This window comes from Apodemus sylvaticus, chromosome 10 (assembly GCF_947179515.1).
Source record: "Apodemus sylvaticus chromosome 10, mApoSyl1.1, whole genome shotgun sequence".
In the NCBI taxonomy this organism is placed as follows: Eukaryota; Metazoa; Chordata; class Mammalia; order Rodentia; family Muridae; genus Apodemus; species Apodemus sylvaticus.
This window is the reverse complement of record NC_067481.1, coordinates 69,164,176-69,186,201: the sequence shown is the minus strand read 5'-3', so window position 1 is coordinate 69,186,201 and position 22,026 is coordinate 69,164,176. Positions and strand designations below refer to the sequence as shown.

General features: G+C 43.6%; 1 non-coding gene across 1 annotated transcript; it reads right to left on the bottom strand.

The window, feature by feature from the left end:
• Positions 1–505: 505 nt before the first annotated feature.
• On the bottom strand, positions 506–669 carry LOC127695673 (U1 spliceosomal RNA). Its single transcript, XR_007980043.1, has one exon. It is a non-coding gene; the product is annotated as a U1 spliceosomal RNA (small nuclear RNA).
• Positions 670–22,026: the final 21,357 nt, after the last annotated feature.

Genomic DNA, 22,026 nt, shown 5'->3' with positions numbered 1-22,026 from the left:
CACTATCTCCTCACTTTTCACTTCCTGGATGTCTCATCATTTCACCTCATATTCTCAGTTTAATTCATACCCCTAATCCTTACACTCCAGTATGATGGAAACATTCCAAGGATCTCCTTATCTCAAAGTGTACCAGCTCCCTCCCTCCACCCAGGAGCCACAGCATGGTTCAATTTCATATCCACCTGTACCTGTCTGCACTCAGATGTTAAACTGTGCTTCCAATGCAGTTTGAGATCTTGTTTGTTTGTGTGACTTTGACACAACCTACTATGAAGCCTAGGCTAACCCAAAATCTGTAACACTATGAAGCCTGGCAGTTTGACTCTTTATTTGGTGGGCAGGGTGCTCTATGATTGAACTCTGGTTACCTGTGTCTTCAAAATCTTCAGACTTTTTAACCATTTCCTATGCCTACCTGCTGTCTGGTCTCCCCTACAACCATTGTTCATTCTTCATTGCTCTCATATCTGGGTGAGATTCTTTTTTTTCTTTTTCTTTTATTCATGGGAGAGCGTGAACACAGTCCCCCACTACCACAAATTATGCAGTTGAGTTTCCCGCATTTAGGGAAATCACAGGGGTCATCACACCCCAAGTGCAATGGGTGAGCCTCGCACTGGGAAAACCACCTCTATGACCATGGTATCTCCCCTGCTAGATAAGTATCTGGATGAGATTCTTTTCCATTGAGTATGGACTTCACTCAAAAAATCATGACCACAGTCTACTGCACATTGCACTTGGTTCTTTCCACAGCCAGACTGTGATGATTAATTCAAATTTCTTATTTCATTGCATTAAGAAGTACCAAGTGTGGTGGTTTGAATATGTTTGGCCCGGGAGTGACACTATTAGTAGGTGTACCCTTGTTGGAGTAGGTGTGGCCTTGTTGGAGGAAATGTGTTACTGTAGGAATGGGCTTTGAGATACTTCTCTTAGCTGCTCAGGAGACAGACTTCCCTAGTTGTATTAAGATCAAGATGTAGGAAAAAAAATCAAGACGTAGAACTCTCAGCTCCTTCTCTAGCACCATGTCTGCCTGCACACTCCCATGCTTCCAGCCATGATAATAATGGACTGATATTATACACTTACCTCTGCAAGTGTAAGCCTGTCCCAATTAAATATTTATATGAGTTGCCTTGGTCATGGTGTTTCTTCACAGCAATGAAAACTATAACTAAGATACCAGGACATCAGTGAGGCACACATTTGGGTATATCTATGAGGGTCTTTCCAGAAATGTTTAACCGAGGGAGGAAGTCCTGTCCTGATTGTCATTTATACCATTCTATGGTCTGGGTTTTCAGAGTAAATACAATTAGAGAAAGCGAGCTAACCCCCAGCCCCCATCTCTCTTGGTTTCTTGATTGTGGATGCTGTGTGACCTGCTGCCTCAGGCTTCTGTGACTTCCCCCATCATAATGTGGTTAGAGAGGTCTAACCACAGACCTAAACACTCCCTTAAGTAGCTTCATCTAGTATTTTGTCACAACAATGAGAAAAGTAGCTAATATATGCTTGATCTCTTAAGTGCTATGATTACGGGGAGGCTGGGGAAGGCTACTCAGAGCATCAGCATTATTGTGGAATTTCAACAGTGGGTCAGGTCCACTCTTCTGAGGATGTTGAGATAGTGAGTTCAGTGAAGCAAAATGAGTGGAAACAAAGGCTTCAGCAAGATGGGAGCAATGGAAAATATATTCTCAGGAGCCCCTGATTTCTGGGAGCCTCCTTATTAGAGAGTCAGAGTTTAGATAGTCATCAAAGTTTGCTAGGGTCTCTGCACCCTTCCCATTTGAACTGACACTCAGCTTCAGCGTAGAACATTGGGGTGATTGCTAGCATCTGCTTTGCCTCTCAGGGCATCACAGGGAAGAAATGAAGATGTCCCAGGTAGAGCATTAATTGGCTTCCTCAGACAAATGTGCTCAGTAAGTGGAAATGCTGAGGCATTCTGAGTCCCCTCCTTCCTTCTCTGTCATCCTAGGGAGCAGAAACAGTGTTTGTGCAGCCATGAAAAACCATCTTCTCTAGCAGCTGAGTCTTATGGGAGAATAAAAATATGCACACTGTAACAGGCCTGACACACGAAAAGGGAGGGCCCTCTCTCCAAACTGTTCCCTGGGGTTGGTAACTGGTAAGCCCGAGTTTAATCTTCATCAACAGAAGAAATGATCACCGAAGGTGGATGTGTTTCTGCTCCCCCACACTGGTGAGATCATAGACCAGACGGTGCTTCTCACTGCCTGCTTTTTTGGTGGTTCACAATCAAGCAAAGGAGAAAAAAGCCTTTTGTCCCCTACTTGACACTTGTGTGCCTTTCCAGAGCCTGCTCCACTGGCCATTATCGGATGGACACTGTCCAATCTTGAGGAGAACAGGAAGCATCCCTATCCACCAAGGAAGGCTGTCTGAGCAGTTCTCATATGTTCTTATACTCACACGTGCACATCTCTTGAGCAAAAGACATGGCAGCTTCATCTTGGACTGTTGTATTAGCTTCTCTTCTCACTATTGTGTCAAAATATCCAATAAAAGTAACTTTGGGAAGGAAGAATTACTTTCAGCTCATACTCTTGAGGGTAGAGTCTGTCATGGCAAACAAGGCACGGGATAACTGTGGTGGCAGGTCAGGAGGCAGCTGGTCACTAAGTATTTATATTCAGCTTGCTTTCTTATTTTAATTCAGGCTTGGACCCCAGCCTATGGGGGAAGGCCACTAGAATTCAGCATGGGTCTTCCTTTCTCAGTTAAACTAGGGATATTCCCAGAGGTGTGTCTCCTAGGTGATTCAAAACCAGTCAAGTCTGACCCTCCCAAGTCCATGTTCCCTCAACACCCACATTGATCACTTGCATCCACTCTTCCCACCTGCTGTGTCTCCACCTGATAGATGATGTGCACCATAGTTCAAAATGAGCATAGCTTTGAGTTTCCTAGGTCTTCACAGCTAACATTCCTTGAAAAACCAGTGTCTCTTCTGACAGTCAAAGCAGTGTCTTAATTGTGAACCCCTGTAAAACAACTAACAAGCAAATTCCATACCTCTAGAGAGAAAGAGAGGCGGGGTGGGAGTAGAGGAGTAAAGGCCAGTCAGGAGCATGGAGAGAGAGAGGGAGAAGGGGAATGGGAAGAGAAGGGTCAGAGGGGGAAGAGGGGAAGAGAACAAGAGCAAGAGAAAAGTTCTTTTGTTTAAAATAATACAATTTTCATTTTATTGTTTATTAATTATTTTATTTATTTACATTCCAAATGTTGCCCCCATTCTAGTCTCCCCTCCACGAATTTTTCACTCCAGGGTATCTCCCCATCCACTCCCACCTCACCCTGCTAGCATCCCCCTTCACTGGAGCATCAAGTTTCTACAAATTAAGCACATCCTTTCCTACTAAGGCCAGACAAGGCAGTCACAGTCCTCTGCCAGGTACATAGCAGGTGGGTTGGGGTGGGGAGGCACGGATTAGCCCATACTCTTTGGTTCGAGGCTTAGCCTCTTGGGAGCTCTGATGGGTCCTGGTTAGTTGATACTGTTGTTCTTCCTATGGGGTTGTAATCTTCTTCAGCTCCCTCAGTCCTTCCTCTAACTCTTCCATTGGGGTCCCTGACCTCAGTCCAGTGGTTGGCTGTGAGTAGCTCAGACCATTTCTTGTTCTTGACATTGACTTTTAATCTCTTTTTTTCCTGGGAAGGAAAAGTTTGAAATGTTCTTGCACCTAGAGCCTTTCTTTGCTCCCAGCTGCAGGAAGATTGCATAGCCTTAAATCAGCAGCTTGTTAGGGAACCCTGGGAGAGGCAATAAGGTAGCCTCCTGCCTGCTTCTGCCTCCAGCCTCTGCTCACAATTCTGTGCCATTGCCAGATTCCCATCCCCAAAGCACAGCCTTGGTCACACCATTCCCTCACTCCCGAGGACTTAATGGATCCCTAGAACCAGAATGAATTATGAACTTGAGATGAAATACATGCCGTCTATAGTCAGGACTTAATGGATATCCAGTTTCCAGTTTAAAAAAATCTCTCTATCCCTCTCTCTCTCTCTCTCTCTCTCTCTCTCTCTCTCTCTCTCTCTCCCTCTCTCCCTCTCTCCCTCCCTCCCTCCACCCCTCCCTCCCCCATCTTCCTCTCCCTCCCTGCATTTCCCTCCTCCTTTCCCTCCCTCCCCTCCCTCCCCTTCTCCTTCCCTCCATCTCTCCTTTCCCCTCCCTCCCCCTCTCCCTCTCCCTCCCCCTCCTTCCCTCTCTCCCTCTCCCTCCCCCTCTCTCCCTCTCCCTCTCCCTTCCCCTCTCTCCTTCTCTCTCTCTCTCTCTCTCTCTCTCTCTTTCTCTCTCTCTCTCTCTCTCTCTGTGTGTGTGTGTGCACCATAGTACACACAGGGAAGTGATGACAACCTCAGGTGTCATTCATAGCCCTCTATTTGGTTTAATATAGTCTATCTATCTGCCTGTCTGTCTGTCTGTCTGTCTATCATCTCTCTCTCTCTCTCTCTCTCTCTCTCACACACACACACACACACACATCTACACACATTTATTTCATTATGATTATTTGAGAACTTTATAGATGAGCCCTGCATTTACATCAGTTCTACTCCATACTCTTCCTCCTCCTGATTCTGCCATCCCCACCTCCCTCTCAGCTCCATGACCTTACTTCTTTATTCATGAAAAGAGATTAAGCTCTCTTCAGTTGTTATTGTTTCACACACACACACACACACAAACCCACACACACATACTCTACACCACACATAACTCACAGCTTATTCTCTCTGTTTAGTGTGACTTGTATATATATGATGTCAGGGTTGATCACTTGGTTTTAGATAACACATTAGAGGCCTATCACAGAGGAAGACTATTTCTCCCTTTCTCAGCATCCCTCAGATGTCTTAGTTCTTTTCTTAATGGTGGCGTCCTCTGAGATTCCTCTTTCATGTTAGCAGGCCTACTGGTGTTGTACTTGTTCACGTCTTGTTTTGACAGCCATTACTGAGGCATCATGGGTAAAAATCCCTGTCATTTCTAGGAGACTCAATTTCTAGGAGACAGTAGATTTTCTGGTCCTCTAGTACTTATAATCTTTCCACCCCATCGTCTTCTGAGATGTTCCCTGAACCTCATTTGTGTGTGTGTGTCTGTGTGTGTGTGTGTGTATGTATGTGTGTGTAGGATGTGTGCACATGAATACAGATATGCTCAGAAGCCAGAAAGTATCAGATTCTTTGGATCTGGAGTTACAGATGATTGTGAGTTGCCTGGCATAGGTCTTCTTAACCAGTGAACTAACATTTTATGCACATTTTAATGAAAACTTTGAAGCAAGGTCTCACTATATAGCTCTATCTTATCAGAATGATCCATGTATCCTGGGCTGGCCTTGAACTCACAGTAGTCCTCTTGCCTCAACTCTCAATACAGAGATTATAAGTGTCCACCATTGTGCGTGGTCATTTTCTTCTGTCACCTTCCATCTGTCTCTTAATTACTAACTTCCTCAAGCCATGTCCTCCCTTTTTACCTTGTCCCAAACAATCCCATGCCACTATTGTGTTTCAGCTTTGTATTACTTTTAGGAGTTGGTGACTTTATTCCAGAGAGATCATGTTGGTTACAGTAACTGGGGACTAAAAGCTAATCAAACATTTTGCTTCATAAATAAAACTACCAGGCTGTCAGTCAAATTGCTCATTAACATTCTGAGCTATAAACTGACTTATCAGTTGTGTGACATTGGGTATGGAGATGTGCAGGAGATCAGCAGCTTTCCAGGGCTCCTGCAGTCCACCTATGGCTGGTATCCAGCCTTTGAGGGAAAGCCAAGCCCTCTCCTAGTGGAGAACAGAGGCAGACTGCTCTAAGTGCAGCCTGTGATGAATCTATGAATTTCCAGGCTGCTTTGGAGCAGAGTAGTAAAGAGGGGTCTCCCACTGTGCCTTTCTATGAGGTGATGGGGATGGGAGAGTCTGTCCAGCCCTCAGGCCACATGTCCCTGGGAGATGGGGACTGCCTGGCTTGTGGCCAGTCCTTCCCATAGGGGAAGACAGAGAGATGAAGAGGTAGGTCTCCCAGGTGGAAGGTTCCTGACCATCAGTCTCTCTGGGTGCAATTCCTTGAGATCTCTGAGAGTAATTCCTATAAGCTGTAGAGTTATGAGGACCTTGGACTTCTGTAACCCAGTCCATGCCCTTTACTGATTGGGAAACTGAGGTCCTGACAAGTCTCTCGACTCTCATTCCCTCTCCTTTCTCATCCCAAGCTTTGCTGTTGAAGGTGATCTTGAAGAGTGAAGGTCATGCTGACCTAGGCAGTTATGGTGGAGAACTCTGCAGAAAGCTTCAGGAAACCCAGGGGAACAAACCCTTATTTCCCTTCACCTTTCTATGAGATGTGGATTGTTCTCCCAGAGGAACAGAGACAGGGAAACAAAGAGAATTCATAGAACCCCTAGCCCAAGAGGGCTGGACTTCACCAATGAAGAAGTGCTTTGTAACCTTCACAGAAAAAGCTAGAACGGGGTGAGAAGAGAGTTTACAAAATGTAAGTGTCGCTCTGTGCAGCAGCGAGTTTAATAGGGCGCAGAGGCACCCGTGCTTTGAATCCCAATGGGTACAGTGCCGCCTCTGTCATTAAAATTCGAAGGTAGATAAACAGTAAATATGTCCAAGGATAATTACTTAGTGCCGAGCAGAGCTCAAAGACTGGGAAGTTTGGGCTTTGCTGGGTCGGTGCCACGGAGCCAGGGGTATTTATCTACAGCTTATCTGAGCTGCAGAAGAGGGCTCAGTCTGGGAGGCGTTCTCTGCAAGGTTGTGTCTGAGAGGTTTAATAATATCAGTTGAACAAAACACCAAACTTCCCCAAGGAGTTGTTTAATATTCGGCCTGTGTTGTCACTGACAGAGTGGCTCCTCCCCAGCCCTGAGCTCTGCCCCTTATTCCCCATCTCTCCTCATTTGCAGAGTCGGATGCAGCTAACCCTGGATGACAATCCATTGGTCAGCAAAGCATCTTTCCAGGAACTGGTTTTCTAGAAGATTCTATCTCCAGTGGGATTTCTCAGCAGCTGCACAAGGTGTATAGCTATTTGTTGCTCAAGTATGTATTTTCCCTCTCCTGTGTGTATGTATTTTCCCTCTCCTGTGTGTATGTATTTTCCCTCTCCTGTGTGTGTGTGTTCATCCATCAGCATACACGTATGTGTGTGTGTGTGTGTATTCCATACATATGTAGAGTTCATAGAACAATGTTACATGCCTTCTTTCGTCAATGCTTACCACCTTACTTTTTGAGACAAGGCCTCTCATTGAGCCTGGAGTGCACTGAGTCTAGCTTTCTAGGCGTTGAGACCCTAGGATCCTCCCGTCTCTGGGCTCTCAGGGCTAGGACTGCAGACCCAGCTTCTCTTGTGGTTGCTGGGGACCTAAACTTATACCTTCGTGCTAGCATGGAAAGCACTTTACCCACTGAACCATCTCTTGAATCTGTTGAAGATTAAAATTTTGTGTTTTGTTCTGTGCTCACAACCTTATCTCAGAGAAAAATACAGGAAAAAAAGAAAGCTCCCTGCTCTCCTCGAGGGCTTGGTTCCACTTTCGTCTTTTGGAGGTTTAACCTTGAATGGGTCCCTGTAAAGCCTTAGCATTCCACAGGATGAGGGGTGACCAAATGCTCAGGGGTCTCTTCTACCTTAAGGCATTTGAATGTGCTGTCCATGTAGATATTTCCCAGTCTACCTTGTAGCCTGGGGAGCCGAGAGATGAAGACAGCCTCTCTGCTTATTTTGGGAATCCAGCTTGACATTCAGGGATGTAAGGAGCATGGAACTGGGTGACATCCTTAGACATGGATGTAGGAGAATGGGATTCTGGGTGGTTCAGACAAGGGATTGAATAATGTAAGACTATACCGTGAGAAATCCACTTTATTTTCAAGTCTCCTTCAATCCACCTGAACATGTCAGAAAAGAACATTTATTAACACATTATATGTGTGTATATATGTAGTGTGAGTGTGTGTGTGTGTGTGTGTGTGTGTGGTCTGAAGTCAACTTTGGTTGCTTCTCCTCAGCTGCCATCCACCTGTGGTTTTGAGGTAGGGTCTCTCACTGACTAGCAGCTCATCAAGACTGGCTGGCTGGCGAACTCTAGCGGCAGACCTGTTTCTGCCCCTACCCCCCACCCCCAGTGCCAGAAAAGTTTAAGTATAGTGCTTAAAAGCATAAGCTGCCAAGTCAGGCTTTTAAACATAGATTTTGGGGATTGAACTCAGGTCTCCATGCTTGCAAAATAAGCACTTAACCAATTAGGCTACCTCACTAGCCTTTCTCACAGACTTGTAAAAGCCCCATTATTTCTCTCCATTTCCATTTGTTTTTCTTTTAAAGGAGAACAAATCCTAGCATCAGAAACACCCAGAACTAGGTCTCTTAAATCTAAAGACTTCTATTTGATGGCCTTATGTTTATTTTGGAGCTTCCTATCTCACGGTAAGTGAGTCTCTCTCTCTCTCTCTCTCTCTCTCTCTCTCTCTCTCTCTCTCTCTCTGTAGTGATAGAAAGTTTCCTTTGTTAATAGTTTAAAGTGGAGATTTGTAACTTTAGGAACTTAAAATTAATGCATTAAATAAATGGTGGGATAGTGGGACATAGAAAAATCCAGAAAAGTGGAGAACAGGAGGAGAAAGCCCCAGGGTCTTGTCAGAAGTCTGGGTTCTGGAGCTAAACAGGAGTGAGTAAGTGGGGTTCCTGCCACTGTGGTTTAGTGGCTTTAGGATTCCAGTACTTATTCTTAAGGTTTCACAAAGGAAGACTGGAAAAGGAAATTAAGGTTCCTAGAGAGGAGCGTGGGGATTGTTGTGCAGGGAAAGGTGGTTTTTGCCTCTCCTTCTCTGACGCCTGGCTTTCCACAAACGGTACATGCTCATGAGGCATCTCTCCACAGTCAGGTCTGGAGTGATGCAATGATTTTATTCAAAGCTCCTTTCCTGCCACTGATACCTTAATGAGACCCCTACAGGCTAAGAATGTAGCCTGTTGTAGAGTATTATACATACATACATGCATGCATGCATGCATGCACACATACATACATACATGCATACTCTATGGAGAGACTGGTGGAGTGAATGGTTGAAGGAATGTTATATTTGAGCCCAGAAGACTGTCTGTTTATCTATCTATCTATCTATCTATCTATCTATCTATCTATCTATCTATCTAGTATGTGTATGTGCCTATGCAGGTAGGATTACACACATGCACACTTAATATATAGAAGTTAGAAAATGACTTTGTGTGTCATTCTTCTGGTGTCTTCTATGCTTTTGCTTGAGACAGAGTCTACCACTAGTCTTGAGCATTATCATGTAGGCTAGGCTGGCTGGCCCAGGAGCTTCCAGTGATTCACCATCTTGTTGGCCCCAGTGGCCAATTGTGACCAAAGGAACAATGTATACTTAGCCTCTTTGACCTTGAACATGATTGTTTGTTTGTGGTGTGTGTGTATGTGTGTGTGTGTGTATGTGTGTGTGTATCTTTGTAGGTGATTATGAGAATGGACACGGGAACATTTCTGGTAGGTAGAGAGACTTCAGCAAACTACTATCTGTGGTAGTTTGAATAAAAAAAATGGCCCCCATAGGTGCACAGGGATTGACACTATTCCAATGTGTGGCCATGTTGGAGGAAGTGTGGCTTTGTTGGAGGAAATGTGTCACTGGAGGTGGGCTTGAGGTCTCAGAGGCTCAAGTCAGGCCTGATGGCTCACTGTCTGTCTCCCCCGGCCTCCCCACCCTCCCCGCTGCTTGTGGATCCAGATATAGAACTCTCAGCTCCTTCTCCAGCACCATGTCTGCCTGCATGCCACCATGTTTCCCTCCATGATGATAATGGGCTAAACCTCTGAAACTATAAGCTTGCCCCAACTAAACGCTGTCCTTTATGGGAGTTTCCATGGTCATGCTGTCTCTTCACAGCACTAGAAACCCTAACTAGGACACTGTCCTATCACATTGCTTAAGTAATTTTCTAAGTCTGCTGCCTGCTTTTCGCTATACAGGAAGCAGAGACTTCTCTTTGGGCTGCTTAGTTTCCAAGAAGCAGACAACATCCTGGTTAGAATGCTCAGCATGCCTGGCCAAAGGCGTCTCAGCATAGCTCTGCAGCTCAGAATGGCAGCTCTTCACATCAGCATCATCTTGGCTTTTCAATTTCTCCTTCTTGACCTATGGAAAAGAAATCCTGTAGAGACATCTAAATCTACTTTTGTTAAATACTGTGCACGTCAATCTTATACTCCACACAGATTGCATGGTCTCAGGACACTTTCAGTTACAAATAACAGACATGGATTATTATAGGATTAGTCAAAACTAGAAACTTTAAAGTCTGTGGAAGTTTAAAGCAGCAAGCAACTGAGTCACACGACTGGGGAATCCATAGCATCTTAGCTTTCAAGGGCATGGCTGGATCTGGGTGCTTAATACTATTTTCAGACCTGGTGAGCAATGCTAACCATCATGTCTCTTTTATCTAAGGCAAAAATCAAAATTGTTGCAGTCAGTACATGAGCTATTAGGATAGTGTGTTGCTGGTTTGAATAAAAAATGGCCCCCATAAGTCCAAAGGGAATGTCACTGTTAGGAGGAATGCCTGATTAGTTGGTGTGGCCTTGCTGGAGAAAGTGTATCACTGTGTATGTATGTGTGGGGTGCTTTGAGGTCTCAGAAGCTGAAGCTTGGCTTAGTGGCTCACTGTCTCTTCTTGTTGCCTGTGAATCCAGATGTAGAACTCTCAGCCTCTTCTCCAGCACTCTGTCTGCCTGCATGCTAACATGCTTCCCACCATGATGATGATCGACTGAACCTCTGAACTATAAGGCAGAACCAACTAAATATTTTCCCTTGTAAGAGTTGATGTGCTGCTAGTGTTTCTTCACAGCAATGAAACTCTAAGACAGGCCATCTTCTGTGATGACCTACTGTGTGCTATTGTCATAAACAATGCATAGCACTCTCAGGTCACTCACAATCTCACCATGTCTAAATCTAGTACAATGGATATGGCCAGAGGTTTTTTTTTTTTTTTTTTTTTTTTTTTTTTTTTTTTTTTTTTTTAAAGAGTTACATTTTGAGGAGAAACTGAAAATCCAGAACCTCTCAAAAAACCTTAGGACCCCAAGAAAAAGTGTTCAGTCTGTCAGAACCATAAAATACCATATACCAGGAGTAAAAGCAACAGACCTCTTAATTTTATAGGGGATTATATTGAGGCTCATGGCTATAGTGTAAAGTTAATCCTAGATCCTGCTTCCTGACTAAATCTCTGAATCTGCTCTCTCTCTCTCTCTCTCTCTCTCTCTCTCTCTCTCTCTCTCTCTCTCTCTCTCTCTCTAAGCTATTTCTTCCATGACATACCTCCTTGCCTGCTGCAGTGCTCCCTTTCATGATGATCATAGACTCTAACCCTCTGAACCTGAAATCCCTCAACAAACCATTTCTTCTATAAGTTTCCTTGGTCATAGTGTCTTAGTCCAGCAAACTGGAAAGGAACTAAGATACCTCCCTAAGTAATTTATCACAGTAACAGAAAGCAATCACTCTACCACTGAGCACATTTTTAACTCAAATGGTGTTTGTTGGTGTGTAAGTATGTATGTATGTATGTATGTATGTATGTATGTATGTGTGTGTGTGTTATTGTGTTATTGTGATATTGTGTTATTGTGTTATTATTTTCTGGTTTTGGGTTTTTGAAAAGGTCTTAATGTAGCTCAGGTTAGCATTAAACTCACTATGACTCAGACAGGTCGAGCCTTGAATTTGCAGTTCTCCCTCCTCAGTGTATTGAATGCTGGTATTATGGGATGATGCATTATCATACTTAGCTTCTATCTACTGAATCTGCTTTGGTTATGTGGCTTCCTGAGGAGACACAAACAGATGCTTGCCTCAGATAGGACACGTGACAGGCCTAAGCAATCCCACTCAGGTATAGCTTAATAAGCCAGACAGTTATGGAACATAATATCTGTATCACCCCAAATCTTACCCTCAGCATGGGTGATAACTCAGGAAAGTTGCATCCCTTGAGTCTCTGAGCTTGACCCTAGACAGCTCAACTGAACAGACTTTCTGCCCATGACTGTTACTGGTTTTGTGACCTTGGAGAGAAGCCTGTGAATCTTGTAGGTTTCAAGAGTCCTCTGAGACTTGCAGTATACAGTGACTCCCTGAAACTTATGAGCATTTCTCTTCCCCCCCATCCCCCAGAGGGAGAGTTCCAGTTGCCAAGAAATAACTGAGCTGCAGTGATCACCATCTGTACCTGGATGGCGTCTTTGCTTCAGTCCTGAGGCTTCATGGTCTGGTTTGCTCTCTTGGCAGTGCCTGGCAGTGACCCACTGGTCACTTGTTCACCTCTATCCTTGGTCAGTGCCGAAGCTCTGCAGCTCTGCCTGCTCAGCTACTTGGGAAGGAGGAAACGCAGCTGAGAGTGCAGCAAGCTCTAAACTATTGCATCAAATATACTCATGTAAGAGGCAATTGTGCCTTTATTTATAGAAACATTGAATATTGTGAAACACCAGGGACATTAGCAACAACATCCTGCAAAGGAAAGGGACCTCACAAAGCTCACAGGACTGTTGGTTTCAGGACTCATTTGGGCTAATTCTGTCCTGGAGGACAGCAGGAGTCAGCAGGGTCTTGCTTTGGCTCCCTTGCATCTCCCCGGGTCTGGGGTGATGTTTTCATTTTGTTTTGCTTTTGTTTTCTGAGGAGTCAGCAGTGGATCTAATTAATGCCATCAAAAGCATGGCATTTAATTAACTAAATAACATGTTGAGCTTAATGATAACACATTTCAGCACCCAGCGGGTAGTGATGGTCTCTGGGGCCATCTCTCCAAGGAGGCCTGTGATTTGATAAAGAGGAAAGAACCTTTCTCAAGAACACCAGAGATCCTAAGGGAAGGGGTCAGGGGAGACACAGCCTCATAGCCATCAAGAAGCATGCCCCTTTCTTCTAGACTTTGAGTGGGGAGATCAAGAACATTAGAGGATCCAGCTGGAGGGACATGTGTGTGTGTGTGGGGCTGACACTGGGTATCTTTCTCTTCTACACCTTGTTTATTTGAGACAAATTCTCATGCTGAACTTGCTAGACAATAAGTTCTAAGGATCCATTTTCCATTTTCTGAATTACAGATGTGTGCCACCAGGCTCAGCATTTTTTGTAAGTGCTGAGCATTTGAACCCAGGTCTTAAAGCTTGTACAGCAAGTACTTTACTGCCTGAGACACCTTCTCACCCCAGAATGCACCATATGTTTGGATGTCTACCGAGAAAAACAAATGTGACTGTTTTCTCCATCACTATTCCATTATCTTGGTTCTTTTCCTGTTCTGCCAAGAAACCAAGCAAGCACAACAGAGGTGGGAGGCTGTCTGAAGCCAGTCTGCCAGGCTCACAGGTTCTTTAAGTGGCAGAGGAGTGGAAGTGGGAGCCCTCTTGTGGACACTAAAGAATCCACAAGATACTCTTGGGACCCTCACCCAAGGGGCTTGGGACCTTGAGGCTGGAGATGAGATTTCCCAGTGGAGTTCCCTGGGTCATTGGAATAAATATTAATGGATTGTTAGTTAGAAGGAAAAGTGTCAGGTTCTAAGAATTCACCAAGTCATAGCAGAACTTTGGGATCCTTGAAGGCAGCCTCAAAGACATAGACGTCTACTCTGTCGGCTCAGGTGCATTTTCTTTACTTCTCTTAGCTTCTCTGCAAGCAAGTCGGATGCAATGGCTTGTGTTTGGCGTCACAAGCTGCATGCCATGAGTTCTATTACTTGGCTTTGAGAGAAGGGATAAGCAGTGGCTAGAAAAGGTAAAATAATTCATGAGAAGTGATGAACTTCAGAAGAGATAGAGTCTCAGACTGTTGGACTTCGATTTCATCTGCTCTGTTATCTCCCCATGGTAGACCACCTTTCGTCATGACAAAGGTGCAAACTCTGGGGACAGTGCCCTGGACCTCTTTTGTGCTCAGTGTCCTGAGCTTATATGGGGTATAAAGGGGCTCAATAACTTGAGAGGGAATCGTTCAGTATAGGGCTGGTGAGATGGCTCAGTGGATAGAGTGCCTGGGGCATACTTGTGAGAACCCGAGTCTTGAGCCCCAGGACCGATATGAAGAGTCAGCTGAGGTAGTATATGCCTGTAATCCCAGCAATGTGGAACTAGACAGAGATCTCTAGAGCTTGCTGGCTAGCCAGCCTAACCAAATTGGTGAGTTCCAGGTTCAGTGTGAGGCCTTGTCTCAAAGAAATAAGATAGAGAGGGGCTGGAAAAATGGTTCTGCTGAGAAGAGTACTGGCTGCTTTCCCAGAAGATTCTGAGTTCAGTTCCCAGTACCCACAAACACTGGCAGATTCAGCTTCAGATTATATGACGCCCTCTTGTGGCCTCTATAAACACTCTCACACATGTGACATACACACACAAATAGAATAAATAATGAATCTTTAAAAGTAAGATGAAGAACAGTTGAGAAGACACCCAACGTCAACTTTGTGCATGCACACTCTCACACATGTGCACACACACCAAGACATGTCTATACACAAGAACATGGAACACTGAGTGCAGGGTCTGGCCATGACTTTCAGTGTTATTTGTTATTTCTTCCATGACTACACAGTTGTATTTTCTGGTGGCTGGAACAGAGTAGATGCTCAGTCCTATTCACAACTCCTTATTAGTTGAAAGGTGTTACCCATGATCCTTCAGTAAGTCTACCTCAACAGGACTATAGGATTGCCCAAACCATTTTTTGTTCAGTTTGAACATGTGTCCCCCACCAAATGAGGCAGCTCTGGGGGTGATGTTTGCATGACCAATGCTTACACTTTGGGAAACAGAGCAGCTGGCAGGGAGATGGGGAAACAGTTGTTTCTATCCAGAAGGCACCTTGGATGCAGGTTTAAGGCACCTTGGCTCTGTTTAATACAGTGGTGTATTATGCCTGGGTAAGATGTGAGTGAGTTTCTGTTACTTCTGATGCAAGGCTTTTTTCTCCACTCTGGGCATGCAGAAGGGTGTGGAGGATTCAGATGAGTCTTCGGATTGTCCCCATCACATGCATGTGTTTACACATATACAGCCGTCTCAGGGTTTTTGGTATTCCAGTCACTATGAGATCGTCACCAGGGAGCCTGGTGTCCCTTGCAGCCAGATCAGGATGAAGAATGAGCCTTGCTGTCACGGTTGGCTGCTGGTGGCGGTGGGGGGGCGGGGCAGCTGTCTCGTCTAGATTGAATGCCTGTACCCTTGCATGGAAACTGCTAGTGTGAGGGAAAAGAAGCAGAGAATGCTGGTGAGGGGAAGACAGAGTTGGGGAAAGAGATGAATTCCTCCAGCTGCCTTTGGAATGGTCCCGAGGAAAAGACAAGTGTGTCTTGAAAGTGAAGAGGGTACCAGCTTCCCCTGGAACACTCCTCCCACTGATGGCTGCAGATAACCTTCTTCCTTGCTTGGCAGTATTATTTTCTGTATTTCTCCAGTTGCCTTTTGTTACAAAGAGAAGGAGATATGGCTGGGAGAAGTGATGGAAGGGTTCTGTTGGTTGACGTAGATGGAAGCTCTGTGGAACTGGGGATTTAGAGGGTTTCTGATATATGCCCTCAAATGTCTCTTGATGGTTTTGGCTAGAGGTGGCCAATGGGTCTGCATGCCTCTCACAGATGGAATTGTTTTGTTCCCCAGAGTGTTGTCTGCCATCAGTTCCAAATGTGAATTCCTGGCTTCTCCTGCACCACACTGACCTGCCTTCACTCTTGGCAGCCATCTGTGGGTCACAGAGGGCTCTGTACTTTAAATAGGTCAAGAATCTTCTTGGTCCACACAGCCTCCATTTTGACCCTCTGACAAGGCCAGACCCTGTGATACTTGGTGAAATAGTAGTTGGTGCCTCCTGATCAGGTTAACCTCTTCATTCTGGAAGTTAGAGCACTGAGGTTCAGAGAGAGCATCCAAGGCTTACCAAGGTCACACAGCTTTCCTGGGAGACTGTGTAGGCTCTGTTTATATAATGTGATAACACTTACACACCTTTTCAGCTTCCCAGTGAAAAATTTATGTTCCAGTCCCCTTATCTTATCTGTTCATTAATGGCCTCCTAGGGACCAAGAAGGAGAAATGTCTGACTGTGCTCTATTACCGGATTCTTTTATTCTTCACTGCTTCTGCTCATTCTTGAAGTTAAGTCTCCCTCTGATCCAATACTAGCTCTGGCTTTAGGGATGGGTGAGGGGGTCATCACTGGAAGGGGAATAAGAACCCCCAGTTCCTGAGTCCTAGAGGCCTGAGTCTTCTCAGTCAATATCAGAAAAACATAAATGCATGGAATTCATGCTTTCTTATTTGCTTGATTTCTTGTGCTTAGCTCGATTTCCCTACTCCTATATAGTCTAATATTCCTGCATAGGGAATGGCACTGCCCACAGTGGGAAGAATCTTCTCACATTGATTAACTTATTTAAGACAATCCCTCACAGACAAACCGACAAGGTTGATCCAATGTAGACAATCCTTCCATGAGACTGTCTTCCCAATTGATTCTAGGATGTGTCAAGTTGACAGTTACAGGGAACCATCACTAGCAAAATAGTGGTTCTGTGTTGGGATTTATTCTAAACAGACTCAGACCCAAGAACATCCCAGGATAGCCCACCTAACCAACTGGCAATCCTATGTGCTCAAGGTAAAACCTTAACAAGAGGATAGAATTAATTAAAAATGTAAGTGGCTTCCTCTGTATCAACACACCTGTTGGGTCTCACCTCTGCAGTGTCTGTGGATATGAAGGTTCTTGTGTGTCCTTCTCAGCACTTTGTTTGTTCTCTGGAGAACTTGCATCCTGCATTTTGATCCAGATATTATCAGACTCCTGTGCTGGTTGCTGCGGTTTCACTGAACACTAGAACTTGATTTGCAAGTTTATCTTGATGCGCATTTCTCAGCAAACATGTTTTGCATGAAGACCATGTGACAGGTGCTTTAAGTTTTGTGGGTCATAGAACCTCTATATGCTTGTTCCTTCTCTTTCAAACATTGTTTTATGGACTACCTGTAGCTCGCAAGCCTCATAAAATCAGGCAGTGGGCCAGATGTAGCTTATGACTGCAGCTCATTTTGCCCCAAGTATATCTAGCCAGGTCTTCCCTGAAAAGGAAGACCTAGAGATTATTTTAACCTATGGGGAAGGTTGAAATAAATTTCCATTGGGCACTTTTTGTGTTAATTGGAGTCTATCCATTATGTAAATGTACCACATTTTCTGTATCTTCCTCTGCTGAGGGACATCTGGGTTCTTTCCAGCTTCTGGCTATTATAAATAAGGTTGCTATGAACATAGTGGAGCATGTGTCCTTATTACATGCTAGAGAATCCTCTGGGTATATGCCCAGGGGTAGTATAGCAGGGTCCTCCAGTAGTATTATGCCCAGTTTTCTGAGGAATCTCTAGACTGATTTCCAGAGTGGTTGTACCAGTTTGCAATCCCACCAGCACTGGAGGAGAGTTCTTTTTTCTCCACATCCTCCCTAGCATCTGTTGTCTCCTGAGTTTTTGATCTTAGCCATTCTGACTGGTGTGAGCTGAAATCTCAGGGTTGTTTTGATTTGCATTTCCCTGATAACTAAGGATATTAAGCATTTCTTTAGGTGCTTTCAGCCATTCGATATTACTCAGTTGAAAATTCTTTTTTTAGCTTTGTACCCCATTTTTAAGTAGTGTTATTTGGTTCTCTGGAGTCTAACTTCTTGAATTCTTTGTACATATTGGATATTAGCCCTCTGTTGGATGTAGGGTTGATAAAGATCTTTTGCCAATTTATTGGTCACCATTTTGTCCTATTGACAGAACCTTGACCAGTCAAGAGTTTCTAGATGTACTGCTATTCATGGCAAAAGGGCCTTTTCTGACTAATGCTGCGAGTACCATTTATCTATGTATATAAACATAGATATAGGTATAAATATAGATGCTGTTTGATGTTATGTCAATTCAGTGAAACAATATAGTAAGCTCCACTCCACAAAATCTTATTTCATCTCCAGCCGTGGTCTTCTTGACTAGGCATAGAGTACTATGCATGAAATCTATCCTGCAAAGTGGGCTTCAAATTTAATGAGAGAATAGTTGGTTGCTCTGTAAGATTTGTGCCACTATTGCAAGTGTGGCCTGGCTGGCATGCTGGTATTACAGTTTGTAGGTTTCACAACTGGGTTGTGAATACTACTGATGTTTTTTCTCCCCTAGCAGCCTGCATAGCACTGCCTAGCATTATGGAAGCTACCCACCTGGAGGAAGTTTCTAGCTTAGTGGCATTTTATTTCTCTTTAGTTTGCATCCAAGTTATATGGTATCTTAACGAACAGGGTCTCTTACTTAGTTCTGGTGGGCAACCAAGAACCTGTATGGCATTTGCCTATTTTTTTGGTCTGGGTTACTTCCCTCAGTATATTTTTTTCTTGCAGTTTCATCCATTTACCTGCAACTTTCATAATTTAATTTTTCATTACAGTTGAATAAGATTTCATCATGTATATGTACCACATTTCCTCTATGCATTTGTCTGTTGATAAACATACAGGTTGATTTTGTTTTTAAATATTGTGAATAGAGCAGCAGTGAACATGGATGATCAGGTGTCTCTATTAGACATGGAGACCTTTGGCTATATACCCAGGAGTGGTATAGCTGAATCATGTATCAGCTTTCTAAGGAACCTCCACTCCTATTTCCATAGTGTTTGTACCAGTATACATTCCCACCAGCAGCAAGCGAGGGTTTTTCTTCCCCCACATCCTCACCAGCATTTTCTTTGTTGCCATTTGATTTCTTGATGTTATTCATCCCAACTGGATTGTGAATGAATCTCGAAGTAGTTTTAGTTTACATTTCACTGGTGCATAATGATGTTGAACACTTTTTAAAAAACACTTCTTAGTCAATTATGTTTTTTCTTTGGAGAATTTTCTGTTCTAATCTATAACGAATTTTTTGACTGCATTGTTAGTTTTATTGATGCATTGTTATTTGAGTCCTTTGTGTATCCTTGATATTAATCTTCTGTTAGATGAATAGCTGGCAAAGACTTTTGTTCTCTTCTGTATGCTGCCTCTTCACTTGGTGGGCAGTTTCTTTTGCTATACAAAAGTGTTTTCGTTTCATGAAGTTCCATTTGTTGATATGTAGCCTTTTTTAGAGTGACCAGAGTCCTGTATGGACCTTTTTCTGTAACTGGAACCTGTTCTCTACTCTTTGTTTCAGCAGTTTCAGGGTTGCAGGTTTAAAACTGAAATTGTTGATCCATTTGGAGCTGAAGTTTTTGTGCTAGGTGAGAGAAAAAGATTTACTTTCATTCACTTACTTGCCTGTAGAAATCAGTCTTCTGTCATTAGGCAGGCCTTGAAATCTCTGCATAGCTAATGATGACCTTGAACTTCTAATCCTTAACCTTCCCAGTGCAGGGTTACACTACCACATCTAGTTTTATGTGGTGCTGAGACCAAACTCAAGGTGTGTGTAGAATGGGCAAGTGCTCTAATATCTGTTCTAAACTCTGAGCCTTATTTTTATTTTGAAAGGAAAGAATATTACATTATGTTAAGAAACATCATACTAAGTGAGGTAACCCAGACTCAAAAGGTGAATCATGGTATGCACTCACTAATAAGTGGTTATTAACCTAGAAAACTGGAATACCCAAAACATAATCCACACATCAAATGAGGTACAAGAAGAAAGGAGGAGTGGCCCCTTGTTCTGGAAAGACTCAGTGAAGCAGTATTCGGCAAAACCAGAATGGGGAAGTGGGAAGGGGTGGGTGGGAGGACAGGGGGAGAGAAGGGGGCTTTCAGGACTTTCTGGGAGTGGGGGGCTAGAAAAGGGGAAATCATTTGAAATGTAAATAAAAAATATATCGAATAAAAAAATTAAAAAAAAGAATTTCCAGTTGGTTCCACAAATTATTTTGCTTGACTCTCAGAGAGGTTTGAACATTCAACGTAGTCATCAGCATTTAAAACTTGGAAGGACTCACAGAGCTCTAGATACCATTTACTGTTAGTGGGAATCAGAACTCCCACATGCAATGGGTATGGCATTGTAGTTATCCTTATATTATATTATATTATATTATATTATATTATATTATATTATATTATATTATATTATATTATATTATATTATATTTTGGGGAGCCCTCCATTCCCTTGGATGAACCACCTTCTCATTTAACTCATTGCCTTCAGCTGCCTGGATCACATGGGTATGTGACTTTCTAAATTCTGGAGCAGAGACCTGCATAGCCTAAGATTGTTCCTCATGAGTACACTGATTCCTGTGAAGCTTACTATATCTTTTCAGCCAGAGAAGAAGTAGAAAGATTGACATTTGGCACTCACATAGGTGAGCAGCAGTGGGGACACTACAAATGGGTCTTGACTCTGCTCATCATTTTCCTCTCTGTCTTGTATGCTACCCTTTTCCCCAGACCTACAGCAATTCTGTCCCTCTTTAGATAACAGAAAGAACAGCTACCATTTATTGAGAATTTAAGTCTTAGGTACCCACTGTTATTTAATTATTCTGAATTCTATATATTAACACTCTGATATTTCTTTAGAAGAGTAAGATAATGGTTTGTGGCTACAGATTCATTGGGTATCAAGGCCAAGATCTGAACTCAGATCTACCTTCTACCAAATCCCCTGTTCAGAACCACTGGAGTCAGACAGGGCCAGCCTCTTGTCCCATTAAGTACCACTGATGTGTAGATGTGAAAAGATGAGTCTTTTATCTGCAATGAATGCTCATTTCACATGCTGTCGGCAGGAGACCCTAGCGAACAAACACATTATTAATTGGGATGCTCTAAGCAATGCCCCCACTGAGAAGGAGTGCAAGCCCTCTGGAGAGGTCAGGGGGCAGCATTGTTATGAGACAGGAAGCTCCAGCTGTCAGGATGGATATAATGAGGAAGTGATATGGCTCCCAATGTCAAGGAGAAGTGAGGAAATAGCTGGCCTGTGCCCCCTGCTGAGTCCCATGACTGTTCCTCTTGGTGCAGTTTGATTCAGTGAGATCAGGCTAGTTGAAACACGGCATGCTTGTATGACTTCAGGATGACAGACAGCACAGAGATCACTTGGACCCTTTGTTACAGGGGAAATCTTTCCTCTAAAGACCCCAACAGATAGTTTCTACCCTATGCTTACATGTCAAGAGAGGCCAACTCAGTGCTTTAGGAAACAAACCTCTCCATGGTTTTCTATGTGTATGTATGTAGGTATGCTTTAGTGTATGTATGCAGGTACATGTGTATATGTCAGCGCACATGTGTTCATGTGTATGTATGTGTATGCTGAGATCATAGGTCAACCTTGAGTGTTTTATTCTCAGGTATTACCCACTTTGTTTTGGGAGATAGGGTCTCTCATTGGTCAAGAGTCCTCCAAGTGAGGCTGGCTGGTTAGGGAGCCTCAGTGATCCAACTGTCACTGCCTTCCCAGTACTGGGATTATAACTGTGTTTGGTTTCTTTAGTATATGGGTTCTGGGAATCAAAATCACATCTTTGTGGATAGATATTGGGTAAACTTGGTTTTGTCATGGAATATCTTAGTTTCTCCATCTATGGTGATTGAGAGTTTTGCTGGATATAGTAGTTTTGGCTGGCATTTGTGTTCTCTTAGAGTCTGCACGAGATCTGCCCAGGATCTTCTAGCCTTCATAGTCTCAGGTGAAAAGTCTGCTGTGATTCTGATAGGTCTTCCTTTATATGTTACTTGGCCTTTTTCTCTTACTGCCTTTAATATTCTTTCTTTGTTTAGTACATTTGGTGTTTTGATTATTATGTGACGGGAAGTATTTCTGTTCTGGTCCAGTCTGTTTGGAGTTCTGTAGGCTTCTTGTATATTCATGGGCATCTCTCTCTAGGTTATGGAAGTTTTCTTCCATAATTTTATTGA